General features: G+C 43.8%; 1 protein-coding gene across 1 annotated transcript in view; it reads left to right on the top strand.

Annotated features, from left to right (window-relative positions):
- NEURL1 (neuralized E3 ubiquitin protein ligase 1) overlaps positions 1–18,061 on the top strand; it is a 64,322-nt gene that overhangs the window by 9,860 nt on the left and 36,401 nt on the right. The gene's annotated exons all lie outside the window — the stretch shown is intronic.

Raw genomic sequence — 18,061 nt, 5'->3', positions numbered from 1 at the left:
GGAAAGAAGGAAACATATTTTTCTTTCTTCGCCCCTGTCAGTTCTTAGGTAAATTGAATCTCTAGCTCCAGGGCACCTTTAGAAGAAACATTAAATAAGCCTCAAATGAGGCGGATTTATGGGCAAATTTCAGGTGTGAATGGTATAAGACTGATGATAAACCTAATTTATTGCATGCATCTGCAGTTTTACCATGTGGTTATTACTGTTTTGTTTTCCAAGTACAAAACTTATTTTCCATTGCCCACGGGAATCCATTTCTGTTGCTATTCTGACACATGCAAATAAGCAGACTGATCTGCTGAGAGTGCTTCGCACTAAACAAAATTGGATAATCAAATATGACTGCAGTGTATTTTTATAGTGTATTGTGGAAAATGGAAGCTATAAACTATTTACCCTCTCTGTGGAAGTCTGTGACTATCTGATGGAAAAGAATAATATGTGTTTAAACAGAGTCCTACTTAATGAAGGCAAGATATACATGACCTGCAAACAGTCAGTTGTCATTGTTTTTCCGCATCTCCTAAGGGGAGAGAGAATTTAAATTGCTCATAAAGTTTTATTGTCTGTAGCTGTTGTCTCTATGGCAGCTGCAAGAAGCTCTCTAACACGGCTAAAAATGTGAAAACAGTTTAATAAATAACTAATCTCTTGCCATTTTAATTAATCCCTGCTTTGCCTTAGCACCTCTGGAGGGCTGTATTTTTCCAGATGTGATAGGTACCTGAAAGTTAGCCCAAAGGCAGCTCCCTGTGCTTGAAGGTCTGTCTGTCCTCTAGGTCTTGCTTCTGATGATAAGGCTGCCAGACACAGCACTTTCAAGCAAGCCCGAGTTCATTGTGGCCGTGTGAACGCAGTGGCTTGTTTTTTTTTTTTCTTCTCTTTGTGTTTGATTGTAAATAGTGGAGAATTTGTGCCCGTGAGCCCAGGCTGTTGTGGGGGTGCAGGCAGCACCTCCCCAGCCATGCCTCCCCTCTGGGCTGTGCACTTGAATGGCAAATACTAACTAAACTTGTCACAACAGCCAGATGCCAAGTAAGACAGAGTCTCTGAGGGATCAGCATTTCAGGCTTCACCAGGTCTCAATGAGGTATTGAATTACAAAACGGCACAGGGGCTGTGTGCATTACCTATGTTTTATCAGCGTTGCTCGTCGGTGTACCTGTTGCTTTCACCTGAACCGCCTTTGCCTTAGCAGGACTGCTCATGGAGCTAAGGCATTGCTACATGTGAACACAAAGGAAAAAAACTGGTACATAATGTATATGTCCACAAAATATTCACATCAGTGTCAGAAGAACCTGCAAGTGAACCTGGGTAGGGATAAATTTAAGAGGGATTAGTCTGGTTTGTATTGCCCAGATTGAGAAAAATTAAGATTGTAACAAGACAGAATGACCAGTGGAAAAATAAATTCAGTGCTTTATAAAGTTCCTTTATTTCTGGTAAGTTGAAATATTGTTCTTAACACAGACAAGAAGGGCTATATAATAATGATAATCTCCGTGTTTCCCATAAAAGCCCAAGGAAATACGAAGACTCTTTCAATTGTAAGTGAAGTTTACGTTATGGGTATGCGTATGCTGTAGTTCGGATGCTGACACTGCAAAGATGGGCCCCTGTGTAAAAAAAAAAGTGATGTCTTCACATCAAATGTCTGTTGTGATGATTCATTTGGCTGTTGCTTTAAGGAGGTAAATATTGCTGGTTTACACTCAGAAGTTTATCTTGCCTTTGCTAAATGTTTTTATTTTTTAGCAGAAGTGTGGAACCTGTAGTCTGGAAACAGTGATTCCATTTAAAAGGGCTTTGACCTCATTTAACTTCTACTAAAGATATAAACTGGTGGAATAATTGAATATATACTGAATTCATTATACAGTTACAGTTACAGAAGTTTCCAGTAGAGACAGGGCCTCAGAGAATAATAACACACCACTAATGGAGCAGTGTATTTTTTTAAGAAGCATTTCAAAGAGTTCCTTGCATTAGCAAAGATTGTGGTGTTTTGATTTCAACTATTAGGATAAGGTATCTGTGTTGTTTTTTTAAAAAAACCATTCTCTTAACTGATACTTAATGCCACACATAATTGTATTTTCCTTAGTTTGTCTAGTGTGCTTCTTATTACAATTCTGTAAGTAATAAGTATCTTTCTTAAAAAGAAAGTGGAGAGAATATGTTGGTACAGGGAATTAACCCTTGCAGCTTTCTTGTCTCTAAAATATTCATCAAAATAGTTTAAACTGTCCAAACCTTGGGCTGTCATGCTGAAAGCTATTTCCCCTTCATTCATAAAGCTACAGCTTGACAAAAAGTGCATTTATCCAGTGTAAGACAGTTGAAACTGGAGGTAAGTTTTGGATGTAGACTGAGTTGATCATCTGGTAAAAGTATAACAATTTATTGTGCTAATCTTGCCATTCCAGCTGTTCCAGCTGTGGAGGCCCTTTCCCCTAAGCCTGTATGACAGATGACGGCTAAACATTGCTTATATGATAAAACTAAACACCGGCTCTGTACGGTATGTCTCTGCTGGCACAAGATAGCACTTTGTCATTTCAATGTCTAATTGGTATCACAGCTGCTGAACGCGCTGTTTACGGTACAGAGGATATGATTTTATTATCCCTGTAGGTGTCTGGGTTATTAAAAAAGTTTGACACCTTTAATAAAATTAAATTGGCTTTTCCATCCACATCAGCAACAGAGCTAAAAATGAGCTTACTTTGTACTCTGAAGTCTTCATTCATTTGTCCAAGCAGTATAAGCAGAACTGTTGTTGTTGGACTCAGTCTGGACATCCTTACCTATGGCCCTACCCTACTCAGTTTTACCAGCTTAAACTTGGAGTCACTTTTTAAGTTGCTCTGGTTTTACCCTATGAGAAGAATCTAGATCTGGATTTTTGCTCATTTATCACTTCTCTTTGTCCAAACACTGAGCAGGAGAAGCTCCTCCAGACCTTTCCTGGCTTGTCCCAAAGAAAACAAAGCATTTTGACTGAGGGAACCTGTGCCAATCCAAGACAGGACCTTTTGTTCCATGTACCCTTGTCAGGAGAGATGAACCTCTCAGGATCTGTGTGAGTGTAACTGTTCACAAGTGGCTGAAAGTTGGCAAAAATGCAAGTGGTGTCATCTGCTTGTGCAGACTCAGAAGATCTTTTGTTAGTGACTCAGGTCTGCACTGACTGAAAGCTGCTCTCCCAGCACTGATGGACTAGTGCAGCAGTGCCCAGCCCAGTCAAGTATGCAGTGCTGCCTGTCACAACACTAACCTCTCACCAAACCATGCTATCAATATCACTGGGTGCATTCTTGCATCAAAAGTTATTGTCCATGTGTGATGTGTAGGAGTATTTGCTATATACGTGGTATATAGCAAAAATAGCAAGTATATACTTGCTACCAGTAAGTACTGGCCTTAGACACCAAGTTTCAAACTAAATCATGATGCTAAGACATGGGCTTGAATGACCCATTTGTTTGTTTATGCCGAAGATATTAATTAGTTGGGATTTCATTGGCAGAAAGAGCCTCTCTGTTCATCAGTTGCAGGTGACTCTTTCCTGATGTGTACAAAATGCAATTCATATAACTGTGTGTCTGTACAAACAGTACAGTGCAACTTGGGGTTGTCTAGGTAGAGGATGTATTGAGTCAAATGAAAGAATTTCTTAAAAAGTAAAATTTTCAGTGATGCTTCTGAGGCAGGCAAATGCAAAGGCATCACTGGTGCTCTGGGGCAGGGGCTGGAGAGACAGGGGCATGCATGGAGGTTGGATGGGGCTGTGAGCAACTTGATCTAGTTTAAGATGTCCCTCCTCACTGTAGAGGGGTTGGACTAGATGACCTTTAAAGGTCCCTTCCAACCCAAACCATTCTATTATCTCTGTGCTGCCCCACGTGTGTGTGTGTGCTCTTCACCGCAAATCTGCTTCATCTCATGCTGGAGGCAGAGCCTGAGGCTGAGTGGGCCCTGGGTCTTGCACCACTCTTCCTGTGTCCTCAGCTTGTTGTGGTCTTGTTCCTAGTCCTGGCCTTAGCTTGGAACACACACACTGGGTCACTGATGTTCCACTGAATCCAGTGTCCTGTCTCTAGGTTCTCCTTGGAAAAAATTTCTGCAAGTGCAGATGTTATTTTCGTCTGCCTTTCCTCTTTAGTTGTGCTGAGCTACTACTTCTGTTGTCCAAGATATCACAGAATCACAGAATGGTGGGGGTTGGAAGGGACCTCAGGAGATCATCTAGTCCAGCCCCCCTGCCAAAGTAGGTTCTCTACACCAGGTTACACAGGAAGGTGTCCAGGTGGGTTTTGAACATCTCCAGAGATGGAGACTCCACAACCTCTCTGGGCAGCCTCTTCCAGTGCTCTGTCACCTTCACAGTAAAGAAATTTTTCCTGAAGTTTGTCTGGAACTTCCGGTGTTCCAGCTTTTGCCCATTTCCCCTTGTCCTGTCACCAGCCACCAACAAAAAAAATATATCCTACCTGAACAACTCATACTACATTGAATCAACTCCCAGTTTTGATACAGCGGTTACATCAGCTCTGCTTATGATGCAGCTGATCATGCAAAGTGCTGTGCTCAGTGAGATGCTGGGCTCCTTTCTTCTGCTCAGACATTTAGGAAAATCTGGATCTTGCATTCTTCTATCACAGTCTCTTAATTATATTTTCATATGTTATTCTGACAGTACTACATGTTTCCCCTATGTTGTGGCATTTGGTGAAAATATTGTCCCTTGTACTGACATGCGCTAGGTAAGTGCTTATTATTGTCATGGGAATTGTAGGAGGATACTGTTAGCAGAACTTTGCAAAATTTATAAAGAGTATTTCCATGTATATAGGCTAGAACAGTCACTTACAAGTTTTGTTTCTAATGCATTAGCATCATTTTGATGTTAAAGGCCTTCACAGAATATTTTAAAAGAAATTTCCATTCCATCTGCTCCTATTAGATTTTGAAATTAAACTTTGGTACTGGTAAATTTTTAGTCTATAGCTAGAGATAAAAGATTGATAAATCAGATTGATGGCCACTGAATCAAATCTTGTGCCACTGTGTTTAGGAAGATGAAAATCTCCTGTAATGCATCTGGCCACCAGTGTGACCCTTCATGGACAATTAATTCTCTTTGTGAAAAAAAAAAAAAATTAAAAAAAAAAAATTGCTCTAACTTCTTTTAAGAGGATAAAGACCACTCCAGGGAAAAAACTTTAGAATCCAATAATTCTATTCCTATGCTGGTACCATGCCAATAAATACTGGACCACTTGCATGGAAAGCTCTGAATCCTCCAAAATCTTTATTGCAGAGTGTTCCCTCTTTTTCTACATGCCAGAGTCTGGAGAATCCCAGCACCTCAGAGCTGTATAACTGTTTACGTGAACTGGGAGACTGATAGCAATTTGATCAACGTGTTTCCACAGACATTTACATTTCCTCCTCATTCTGCAGTGGCATTTCCCTCGTTGATTTTCTTTGCCCTATTTGTTGTCTGTAGGCAGCAGCCATCAACCCCGAGCCTTTCACAGACATCAGTAGACCACTGTGTTATCCCAACATGGCTTGTGTGAAAGCATCTTTCTGGCAAAAACACCACTCCTATTGTTTTCTGTTCCTGTGTCTAGGCTGGATCTGATTCAGTGACTGTACACTGGAGTATGCTCATGTCTGAGGTGAGCCCTGATGTTGCCTGTGTTTGTCAAAGCACTTTTTTATTGCTTTGTTGCTAACCTGGTAGAGTCTGCAGGTCTTTACTGTAATGCTGCTTGGCCAGGTGGAAGGAAATTGGCCTCATGCAGAAGGTCAGTGCTAGAAACAGTTGGAGAGAAAACTGAACTGATGGAGAATTTCACTGCGGAGCTGCAGGGACTGGCAATTTAAACTCAACCTAATTGGCTTACTCAAGAGAAATATGTAAATACTTTGGTCTTAGGCCATAATCACTATTATGACTATTTGTATGATAATTTCTAGTGCTTCAGTTTTGGATGTGAAACCTAAAAGACCAACGATCCATAAAGACCAGATAAGCTCCAAAGAGTCAAAGTAACAATCTAATGGTGAGGCAGAGGGTGCACTATGTTGGCAGGCTAAGGGATGAAAGCTGATGGAGGAAAAATTCAAGTGGGAAGTAAAATATTGGTTTTTTTAAAAGTGTGTAGTCTCCAAGTGGACAAATTATCCATTCTCAGTCGCTCAGAAAAGACAACTGCCTAGGCTGCAAGGCCTGAATTCAACAGCATGGTTAACTACTTACCGACCTCTTCCACATATGCAGTTGTATCTGGAGTGCCAGAAATTAGGTATATGCTTGAGTAATCTGTTAATTCACATTCCTAAAGATAGCCATGTGCTTAAGTGCTTTGCTGGATCTTTTTCTTCACCATCTGCTTGTTACTGGGTTCTGTGCAGGTCTTGCTAGGTCAAAACCAGTAGTCTGTGGTTAATCAGTAATCGATGGATTACGGGGGGGATCAGGCTCTGTGCTTAATGGTTTTTCTGAGAAGCAAAGACTCTCTTAGGAGGAGAGAGACAAACATGAGCAGGGGAGGCTGTAACACACTGCTGAGGTTGGAGGGGAGGCAGAGAGGTTGCCTCCCAGCAATGCTTGCGTTTCTTGGAAAACATGACTAGTTTCTGTGCGGTAAGGTTTAAGAAGGGGTCCAGAAGCATGAAGGGAGCAGGAAGATGAAAGCATGGAAACAGGGTAAACTGCTGTCTGAAACTGATGGAAGAAGGACAGGTTTGACAAAGAGAGATCAGGTTATATTGGTGGGGAAGGCAAGAACAACCCAGTGACCAAGATACCATGCCTTGCTTGCTTTCTCCACTCACGCAAGGCTCGATTTACACTTGTAAATCATTGTCTCATTTTGACTTTGTCTTGATAATTCATAACCCAAAGGCTTTGGTTTCCCTTTTTTTCCCCTTTATCTGGACAGCACAGGGTGTTAGGTGTGCTTGAACTGTTTTGCATGGGTCACTGTGGATGCCTGGCATGTTCCTTAAAGATAAGTGAGCTCATTTTTCAGGTCAAGTACATACTGCTGACACTCTCTCTATCAAAGGGATCATAAAGATACAGGAGGAAAATGACACATGGGGAAATATCTAAGTCAGATGTGTTTCTTACATCCCGAATTGGATTGGTGGCTTTTTCTTCTGCTCTTGATAACACCTATTCCTCTTTGTGGAATAGCACTTTTCATTATAAAGTTAATTTATTATAGAAGTCTTTCGCTAATAACATTGATAGATCTATCAAAGGGCTGTTTGGATGAAGGTGAGCAGGCTGTGTGAGGAGAGAGGATATACTCTTTTGTTTGTTAGTGCTTTGTAGTGGCTATTTCACACTTCTCAGTCTGCGGCTGTGGAATTTGCTGCCAGATAAACTCCTGTCTATTGAGTTGCACTTTAGAGTCTAATCTTGCACTTAGTAGCATCTCTAGCTTGCTTGGCTGAAGAAAAAAAAAACCAAAAAACTCTTAAAAATATTTACTGAGTGCAGTGTTTTCCTGCAGAGGATTTATTTACAATGGACAATCTAGAAAATTAATGCAAATTAATTGCAAACATGGTTTTAAAAAGGACTAGTTATGCTGTCCTGAATCATTTCTATGGGCAAGCATTTAGAATTGAAGTAGCCTGAGTTTGGTTTAGCTAGAATCAGAGTGAGCTCAGCTGACATTTGACTTACCTTAAGAGTTTTGCTGGCAACCACAAAAGTGGAAAAAAAAAAAAAGTCTTAGCCCCTCTCTGAGATGGGCACAGGGGTAAACGGCAGCCACTGCGCGAGCCCAGGCAGACATCTCTTCCTGCCTTTAGCAGAAGGGTGAAAACCAGCAGTGGATGATAGCAGCTTTTTCAGCTGGTCTGGGTAGACCTAAAGACAACTTCACCATCTCACTCCTGGAGAGGTTTCACTGTTGGTTGTTCTGGCATAAGTGTCGTCTGGGGCATATTTGCAGCCAGTGGTCCCAGATACTCACAACTGCTGTCCCCTCCTCAGGATGTTCCTATTGGCAGCTATTTGACCAAGCTATTATTTTATGGTATATTTAGTTCTTTTTTATCTTTCCTCGCTGTCAGTCTCTCCAGCCCAATAATCATGTTTTCTTTTTTACCACTGCCTCCATATCCTACTGTCATTCTGAAAATGCTTCTGTGATGTTAAATCTTTTCCAGTTATATGATGAGAATTAATTCATTCTGACACAGCCATGAAAATCTGATTCAATTCCTTTTTTTGGTATCTCAGTCACAGTCGTTGATCACAAATCAGCGTGAGTCAGAATTTCCCAGGTTATTATTTCCTCAGAAAAGCTGATTGCAACCCTGTCTCCATATTTAATATCCTTTTTCTGACTGCCGTGAAGCCAAGCAGTCAAGACTGCAGTGATTTAGTTTGGTGACCTCTCTGTTGTTCTGTCATTTGATGCAACAGGTGGAAAAGAAGGTGACACCAAAGAATATCCCAGATCAGTTCTAGTGTTGCAGTTTCCTATAATCAGGTAGTTGAGTCCACACTGACTCTACAGCATAAAGACAACTACAGAAACCAGCAGGATTTATTTATCTGGAAACTAAGAAATCTTGGGTCACAGGTGGGGAGGGAACATAGTGGCTTTATCAGCTTGTGCCAGGACATGAGAATTTAGTAACGACAAGTTTTCAAACCGGCCATATTGTGCTGAGATCTTCTCACAAAATGGACTGTCCTAAAATGTTTCAGATAGACACGTTTTGAATCCTTTTGTGTTCAACTGGTTAAATAAGTAGCTTACCCGGAGTTACTAAAAGTAGACCAGAATGAAAAATAAGCGGGAAATACTCCCACTGGAGCCCTTCCCATTGATTTATTCTCTCCAATGCATCTTTGTCTCTTAAATTTTGTGTCTGGAGGGCAGTAGCACGTTGGCTGCCCATTGAAAGGGTGGAGTGACGTCAGTCTGTTCTTCTTTATTGGGCTGTGCGGTGGCCAGGAGGGGTTTGGAGGCATGAGGAGGCTTCCCTTTCCTTACACAGAGCCTCTGACTCTGGAAGCAAACTCAGGAGGAAATCCTGCTTCCATTGTACCTCTCCTTAGTATGAAGGATGTGCTGTTGGCTGAGCAGCGGCTGAAGGGGCTGCAGGAAGGAGCAAGCATTGCTTCTTGTGGGTCACAGGAGGCAGGTGAGGTCCTTGAGCCTGTCCCAGGGGACTTGTCACTGCACAAATTCATTGTCCAGCTTGAGGACTAAGGAACCTTTTTCATGTTTTCTATTGATAGCTGCAGTTTCCTTTTGTGGTTCTCTTGGGTTCTTTAAATAGGGCAGTAATAGCTTTAATACCCACTTGGGTATTTTGCTTACTTGTTTGTTTCCTATGAAGCTCTAGGAATATTTTTTTTTTCACGTGAAAAGAGAAAAAAAATGCTCAGAGAGATTGGTCCATTATTTTTATGATGGGAGAATATTTATTAGGATTTAATTGTGCAGGAAAAGCAACCAAGCACTGCCTGCAGGGGAAAGCCTTTACCCACTGATGTGAGTACATCGGATCAATAGCTAATGGTTAACAGGAAGGGACAAAAAGCCATCCTTAATTTTAGTGGTAAAGGATTCAGCTCTGGATTCAGGCTCAGATTTCTCATCTTCCTGAGACAAATCACACAAGTGCCTGCTTTCTGCAGGGTGGAGATACCCCTTTTTTTCTTCCTGACAGGGGACTGTGGGTTTCAACTCCTTTGAGTTACTGGACTCTTCATGTGCTAAGTGGGCAAACCAAGCTACTGGTCCATCAAAGTGCCTTACCTTTGTTTGCCTTCTGTGCCTTGCGAGTATGTTTCTGGCAGAGACATGAGTTACTGTTTCATGATTCAATTTTTATATTGTGTTGCGTATGCCAAAGGCTGCGCTGTGGTGCTCCTACCCTGCTAGGCACTACTGTTATTAAAGCTTAGGTGAGTGAACTCAATTTTCCCTGAAATTTCCAAACAATTCTAGGAATTACTGGTGAGGATAATTAGGGTAAGATGCTCGTATGCTGAGCAGAATGGGTGGCCTTTGTGAAACTCATCCGTTATTAATCAGCCATGTAATTTCCCTTAAGTGACAAGGTGCGATTGCTTTTTTTTAGACCAACATTATTGTGAATTACCCATTTGGGAAATGAGGATGCTGTAGGTTGGAGATACTGCCTGGGAGCTGGCTTGTGACACAGAGACCATCAGATGCTGAATAAGCAAGACATTAATTCTTCCTCCCCTTACTCCTTTCCCTGTCAGAGATGGGTTTGTTTTTTGCGGAAACTTTGCCTGTGTAAAGGCTGCAGTCTAGAGCCAGTGTGTACCATCACACTTAACCTTTGACACGTCAGCAAGCAGCTTGTGGTGGGGACAAAAAGCCTTCTCTGATGGTGGTGTCTGCTGAGCCTGCCTGCGGGGTGGAGGGGATGGGGGAGCCAAGTGCAGGGGTACCAGCCCTGCTTTAAAATGTTGGAAAACAAACTCCTCATGGATGAAACAAATGCAGTACTCTGATTTCACACAACTTAATAGTTGTGCTTCGAGTGACTTATAATGAAGAACAAATCAGTGTACTCTTCATTAAAAACAGAGTGATAGCATAATAAACATAACCTTATTGAACTCAAGGAGGCATAAATCACTTGTAATTCAAAAACATTATAAAAAATAACCATGATTCACTGCTGAACTGTTTTACGGTCTGTGAAAACTTCTTATGTTTTGCTTTCAAAAAGGCATTTCTCTTAATCAAAGCTGTTGCAATTAGAGGGAGTGGTAATGATCCAGAAGACAGCTGAGTGATGTTGCCTTTCTGAGAATCTCTACAGCTCCCATTTTCATAGCGTGAATAGTGATGCCTGGTGTTGGCAGAGAAGCTCCCATGGATCAGAGCTCCAGCAATTGGAAATGTTGTGTTTTTCAATACACCCCCATTCCCCTAAACCTACCATGATGTTGAATTCCATCCACTTAAAACAGAGCCTATGTTTAACAATAATTTAAATCATTATCCTGCCTGTCAGCTCGGAGTTAAGGGGCTATGCAACTGCGATTCTCTGTTTAGAAACTGCCTGGAATAATAACTTTCAGATGTCTCAAATATGCACCACTTATCTATAACATCTAAATACAAATGTCTCCCTGCTGAGCAAGCCCGACACTGTTTACCTATCGTGTCCAAACCATTCCAGAGGGTTTGCTTGGTGCGGAGCGGAAGGCCCTATATCCGCAGCTCCGACAGCGCTGTCAGTGTAATGTTTTTCAACTCCTCCTCACCTTTAGGTGATTGCAGAGAAAGAAACAGCCTAAGCCTGAGGGTGACAAGTGAAGAATGTCCCTGCGTGCACATCCCCCCCTCCCGCCCCCACGCCAAGGGTAAAAGTGCATTGTGAGCCAGCCCCGCGCTCCTGCAGACGGGATGATGCTCGCGCCGTTGGGGCCCTGCCAGCCTGCTGTGACATGATCCAAATGCTGCATCCCACACGCCCCGGGTGCGCTGGGGCTGGGCAGAGTCGAGGTGCTGTTGCTGGCTTGGGGGCCTCGGGCTCTTTCTCCACTTGCAAACCTCAGTGGGACCTGTCAAGTCTCATTGAACATCAGGCTCCACAATTTGCTTGCACCGTACGTTCCCCCCAGCTCTGGCGTGCTGGAGGCGTGTGCTGCACAGCTGGATGGCTCCGCTGCTGCGCAGGATGCTGCTGTGCTGGATGTGGGTGCTCAGCATATCCCTCAAGGGGCTGCAGGGATGATGGGCTGTGGTGTGGGGTTGCCCCTGCAACTCATCCGTGAGTAATCAGAGCAGGGAGAGATTAAAAGACCCTGCTCGCCTTGCTACAGCTGACCTGTGGCTTATCATGGGGAAGCCCCTGTGACTTTTGGAGGCTCTCCCAAAAGCATGGAGTGTCTCCTACCACTCACACCTGGAAAGAGAGGAGCTCCATCCCCATAGCTGGTGTTGGTACCAAAGGCCTCTGCACGGTGCTCTGCAACCTAATGGGATATTCTACATAGCCTCCAAATTTCCTGATGTATCCTGGGGAACCCCATGCAATGCTTGGGCTTTGCTTCCCCTGAGCACACAGAACACCCTTAGCTGGCATGCACTGTCCTGATGCAGCCAACAGAGGTTAAATAAGGAGAAATGAGAAGCATTTAACACATCTTTCCATCATCTTTGGTCCCTAGGTGAAGTCCGAGTCACAGCTCTTATTCGGTATATCAGACCTATGCAAATGTTATTGACTTTCTTCCTGAGGCTCCTAGTCCTTTGCTTTCAGTTAACTCCTGGATTACCTGTTGTCCAGCTCCTGCAGTGTTGCTGCTCTCCTCATATTACACAACAACAGGTTGTCTGAAGTGTATGTGTTCTAGGCATTGAAAATTGCTGTTATTTTATTGTTTTTATAGAAAGCGTGAAAATTAGACTGTTAGCAGGGGACAGACTTGGTACCAAATGATTATGGAAGCAAGCCTTCCCTTTTGTCCAGTTTGGACAGCAGTTGTCATGCCTGTCCGCTCTGCAGCCACTCGGGGCTGCCACAAAGGAGCACTGCTCACCTGCTGCCTCTGAGGCCAGGTTGAGCCCACGGCTGTGTTTTTCAGAGTAGCTGCAGTTAGTGAAGTGTGCATAGCATTGGCTGAGCTCAGAATATGGTTTCTTCTTCCTTTTTCTTGTTCTAATGTAGGCTTCCTTGTAGGGATGTGGCTTGGAGAGGAGTCCTTTGTAGCTTGCTCTCAGCCTGCTCAGGAAACCAGATCAGTGAGGCTTGGTATCTGATGGCTTTATTCATGCAGCGTGCCTGCCTCCGTGCACATGAATATACAGTCCAATTTACTTCCTTGAAATACCCAAATTGTGTTTCTGTTCTTCATGAAATATTCATCTGCTTGGATGTAATAAGCCAGGTTTTTCTGGTGGTGGTGTTCTGGACAGGAGCATGCACAGGCACGTGGCTCAGCTGCTGGAGCTGCCTGTCCCACTGACTGGTCCAACATGGTGGTGCTTGGGGAGATGTTCTGCCTGGGGAGCTGCGCAGCCCTGCCACACTCAAGAATTGAGCTACTGTGAGGCCGCCTTCCCTCCATTCATCCTCCCACTTTGTATGGCCGGAGGCTTCATCTTTATGGGCTTGTCTTCACATGTGCCCGTAGCAGAGTGCTTGGGGTTGGGAATGAGAGCAGCCTGCAGGGCCCATGGGCTCTCCATCCTGAAGCTGGCTCCTCCTGCACACTGACTCTTACATCAGTTAATCAGTGTCTTGTCACCTCCTCAGCAGCTCTTCACTGCACCCATGCACCCAGAGGGCCTGGAGCAGAAAAATTTCATACATTTAATGTGCTTATCCATTGCTCTCCTGTGTATATATCTGTGCTGCTTGTGTGTGTGACAGCTAAAAGCTGCCTATATCACTTCCACAGAATGTCATATTTACCAGGCATTCTCTGATAACGCTTTGCAGCTTGGCCACGTGTACAGGAAAATAATTTGCAGGTACCGGAATTGCCTTCCTGCTGCTTGTTGCTCTAAATTTGTACCGGGTGTTTACTGCCTGAATGGAGAGAAGGCTGCTATCCAGGATGCTGGCATCTCAGATGTCTTCAGCGAGAGATGACCAATGACGTGTTTCTTCCCAAGTGGCATCCTGAGGTGACAGGACAGAATGACAGACAGATGGTGTTAGGTTGCACAAGAAACGCTGCTGGCCAAAGAGGCGTAAGCAGGTAGTGTAAACCCGTGTGATCAGGTCCAGCCAGTTTCTGGAAGGAGCTGGTGCTAGTTTCATTTTTTGGGAGTGGGAATTGTTTGCTATAATAAACTAAAGGTTCAAAGCTGAATTGAATCTCAGCTCCTCCAAAAGCCCCAGCGTTCTCCGATCTGGTGTTTTGATTACCTAAGCCCATTCTAAATGCTAGCTCAAGCGTCAAGCCCTCACATTTCCATTTAGTTGTTCAAGGAAAACAATTTTAATAGCTACACAGCTATTCATCAGGATTAGGCCCTGCTGGGCTAGTTTGGATATCATGCAAGCGAAGTGCAGCGTGGTCCGAGCTTAACTTGGAACATCAAGAGGCACCAAAAACATTTGCTTCTGTAACTCAAGCACGTTCATCAGCCCCCGCTCTTTGTGCTGCTGACCATGCCCAGTTCCAAGAGAGGAGGGGCTGGGGGAGAGCCCGCTCTCCTGTTATTCCTGGCCCTGGTGGAAACAGGGAAAAGCAGAAACACCAGCAGGAAGCATGCACTTTTGGAGCTCCCACCCCTGAGTCAACATGGATGCGGAGGAGAAAAGCATCCGCATACGTGGGCGCTCTCCCAGCTGCTCCCCGTGTCAGCAGCACCTCTGCCCATTGCTCGCATCCCCGCATGCCCCGGCATTGCAGCACGGAGCACAGCCACCTCCCAAAACCACCTCTGGGATTCCAATGGAGTGGGAGAAGCTTATTTGTTCTGTATTTATTGTCTAAGTTTAGATAGCTAGTATACTGCTCTGCCAAGTGCTGAGGGAAAAATTCCTTGTTCCACCTTATGTGTTTCTTGGAGTGGCCCGTGCTGAACTTAAAGTCCTTGGCCAGCCAGCACTGAGGAAGGCTTCACATTGGCACTGAAGATGCTGGTTTGCTGGTGGCTTCAAGACTTGGAGATGCATATGGGTTTCCTCTCTTGTCTGCTTATCTTCACATAGACATCAAGAAGTTTTGCTTACTTAAACTCCAGTATTTAGTGGGAAAATGCTAGAAAATATTCTTAAGAAAAAAAAAAAGGAATTAACTGAAGTTGAATGGATTATGGTTGTTTTCATGCTGTTGCTGCTGGCTGGCTTTTCGCTATCCAGACTTCACTGGAAAATGTTGGAGGATTCCTACAAGGGGCTCAGGCACCCAAACAAATTTGGACATTTAATTGCAGCAGTGGTGGGGACCTGTGAAGGGCGGTGCTGGTTGCCTTCTGTGTAATTGCTGAGATACGGCAGTGGGAGCTGGAAATCCCATAAGAATCTGGTTTTCTTAAGTACTTTGACCCTTTGGATTGGCTGTGGAGGCTCCTGGGACAGCAAAATTTATGTAAGACATTTTGTAGTGTCATCTTTTTTTTTTCAGTTTTAGAAATGTTTAGGCTGGGTTGGGGTTCGAGCAGGGTGGAAGGGATGGTTTTTTGTGTTTAATAACTGCTCCTGCTTGTTTCTGAGGCGCGTTGATTGCTTTACAAGGGGAGGCAGGATGGGATCTGCTTTCTATCTAGTAGGACAGTGACCATTTTATTCATAGAATGGTCTGAGTAAAGATAAATTACTGAAACTTGTAGAAATCTTGATGGTGAGACAAAGTCCTCTCACTAACTGAAAATAACAATGGATTTTTTGAAGCTCTCTATATAAATATTTACAGTTCTCTCTCTGTATATATACGTATGTAGATATAAAAACAAACAAAAAATTCCTCCCCCAAACAAACATTGCACAAAGACCTTCCAGACTTTCACCATTTTCATGAAAAGCAAGGAGAAAGTAATACATTAAATTGTTCACACTCTTTTTCAGTTGTCTAGACAGTGCCGTACTGAAATAACACAGTGTGTCTAGCTGAAAAGGGAATTCACTTAGGACTGCGGATCCCATGCAGACAGCAAGGAGGAATTTTTGAAAAACTTTGGGGAATGGTGAGAGCAAACTGTCCACTGTCCATCTGGGCGTTATGTCTCAGAAGAGGTGCTGCAGCTGAAAGTGGCTGTCAGCTGTCCTTACTGCTCGGTGCCATCCTTGGCACCGTGTCCATGAAGGGAAGAGGAGAGTTCAGCTGGGACTTTCAGCACATCCTGAAAATACAAATGATGCAGGAGAATAAGCCTCATCTCAGCTTTTCTGAAAAACAGAGAATTACCAGTGTTGAAAGCAAAGTAAAACTGTGAAGGAAGGAGTTTAGCTCTTATAGGTTATGTATTCACAATATTTTAAGGATCTAAAAAAAGGAAGAGTGTATTTTTTGTTGCTTCTGTTGTCATGGGACTGTTCTGGCCCCGTGTTTCCCTGCGTTGTACAACAAGTGAAAGATGCAACTTCTGTGTAGGGGGAAGTGTGGCAATTCCCTCCCATTGGACACGCAACGGCATGCTCTTCTTGTTCTTTCCATCCTCCCCGCCTGCCTCCCCAGACAAGGAGACACCCAGCACTGCTGGGTGAGCCTGGGCAGAGCTGGAGCCATGCAGGAATATTCAGGCTCTCCCACCTGGGTGGCTCTTAGAGCAGGAGCAAGTGTGAAGACAAACGTCTTCTTACAGACTGTGTCCTGTCTTCACCCTACTCACCTTCAGGCATGGGTTGAATATTTTCAGTTGAACACATGCAATGCAGGAAGTAAAAATCAGAGCAGGACATAATGTATTTGAAATTTAGGCATCCTGGAGTTCTGTAGATCACAAATACTCTGTTTATTTTTAATGTGGTCAGAAGATTCATCACTATAACTCTGCATACCAGCACGAAGTCCATCACCTATTGCAAAACGATCTACCAGGAGGACATTCAAGTATGACCAGGCTAGACCCTCATGTTGGGAAGCACGTTTGCAGCATTGCAGTATAGGATGGTAGATGCCCTCAATGAAGGAGCACTTAAAAGCTATGCAAGTGTCTCCTCTTTGTCAGGATCATCTTAACTGAGCAGCAACGTGTTTAAGCTAGTGCTTTGTGTTTCTCTTTGGGGAGTCAGGAGGTATCTCTGTGTGTGCCTGCTAAAATCAGAGACTCAGGTCTGAGCGTTTGAGTCATCAGACATGAAGTCTCTGATGATTTTACTTATATATAGGATGGTGACAACAAATTTGGCCATTCTGGAAACTTCAAAGCAGAAAGCTGGCTGGAGAGGGAGAGCTGATCCCAGGATTTCCTCCAAAAGTAGGGAGTAAGAGTCCTCTGCAACCCTGGGAAGGCTCACAAGTATGTTGAAAGCACTTCATGCTCAGCCACAAGAAGGCTGCTGAAACAGCACGGACGATGTGGATTGTAAACGCCTGTCACTGGTTACTGCACAGTCTACAACAGATTTATTTCAAGTTTTATAGGCCATGTTTCCCACTTAAAACTGCACAAATTTCCAGGTGAAGGTCAGCTGCTAGCCATCTGCTCCCTAGGAATGCTTAAAAGGGCCCTTCTTCTTTTAACACCTAAGACGTTTCAACCTTTAACAAGACAAGTGTGGGATCTATCACTGAGGGCCCCAGGATCTAACTCCCCGCAGACACCCATGGGGATTCAAGAGCATCATGAGCAGCTTGCACAAGGAGGACTCAAGTCACAGATCACAGAGATTAAATGACCTCATGGAGGCTCTGTGGGGAGGACAAAGGACAGGAATAGAAACCGGGGAGCCTGACGTTATGCCTCTTATTCTGAAGCACAATGAAAGCACAGCTGGTTCACATGGTGCACTTGGTGACTGCAGATGTGGTGGGAGAGCAGTGGGAGGGAAGCTCTGGGCAAGGGTGGGGTCAGGAAGAATGAGAGACAGGAGAGCGGGATGAGATGGAGGCAGATGGTTGTGGGTACGAAGAGGAGGGAACCTTAATGACAAAAGCAGAGGTTGAAACCCCACCAAAAGGGTCATTACAGAAAATACTCATTTTGCTCAGTTTGGAGAATCCATAAATTATTTTAAGCATGCTCACGGGACAACCTGCCCAGTGTTTCTAATCTGAAATCCTGTTGTCTAACACGTTTTTGGCTGTTAACATTTTCCTATCTATTGTGTAAATAGATTCTATTTTAGCATTTTGGCAAACGGCTTCCCGGGAAAAGCCCGATTCCTCCACCACTCCTCCAGGGTCCCATTGTCCGGGGTCTTACTTTTCCTTCCTGTTTTACATGAACGTGCAGAGCTTTGACAATTGCACTTTGTAGTCTTGAAATGTGAATGCCTTCCAAGGCTGGAAAGAGTCTCTCAGTTTTTGAGACTGACCTTTGATTTCCAATGACAGCCAGGATGAATTTCTGCAATTTTTCATGTTGCCCAGGGCCTGACATTGACTAATAGGACGGGATAT

Source organism: Antrostomus carolinensis, unplaced genomic scaffold (genome assembly GCF_000700745.2).
Source record: "Antrostomus carolinensis isolate BGI_N321 unplaced genomic scaffold, ASM70074v2 scaffold440, whole genome shotgun sequence".
Classification (NCBI taxonomy): domain Eukaryota; kingdom Metazoa; phylum Chordata; class Aves; order Caprimulgiformes; family Caprimulgidae; genus Antrostomus; species Antrostomus carolinensis.
The sequence above is the reverse complement of the archived record's forward strand: the minus strand, read 5'-3'. Positions and strand labels throughout refer to the sequence as shown.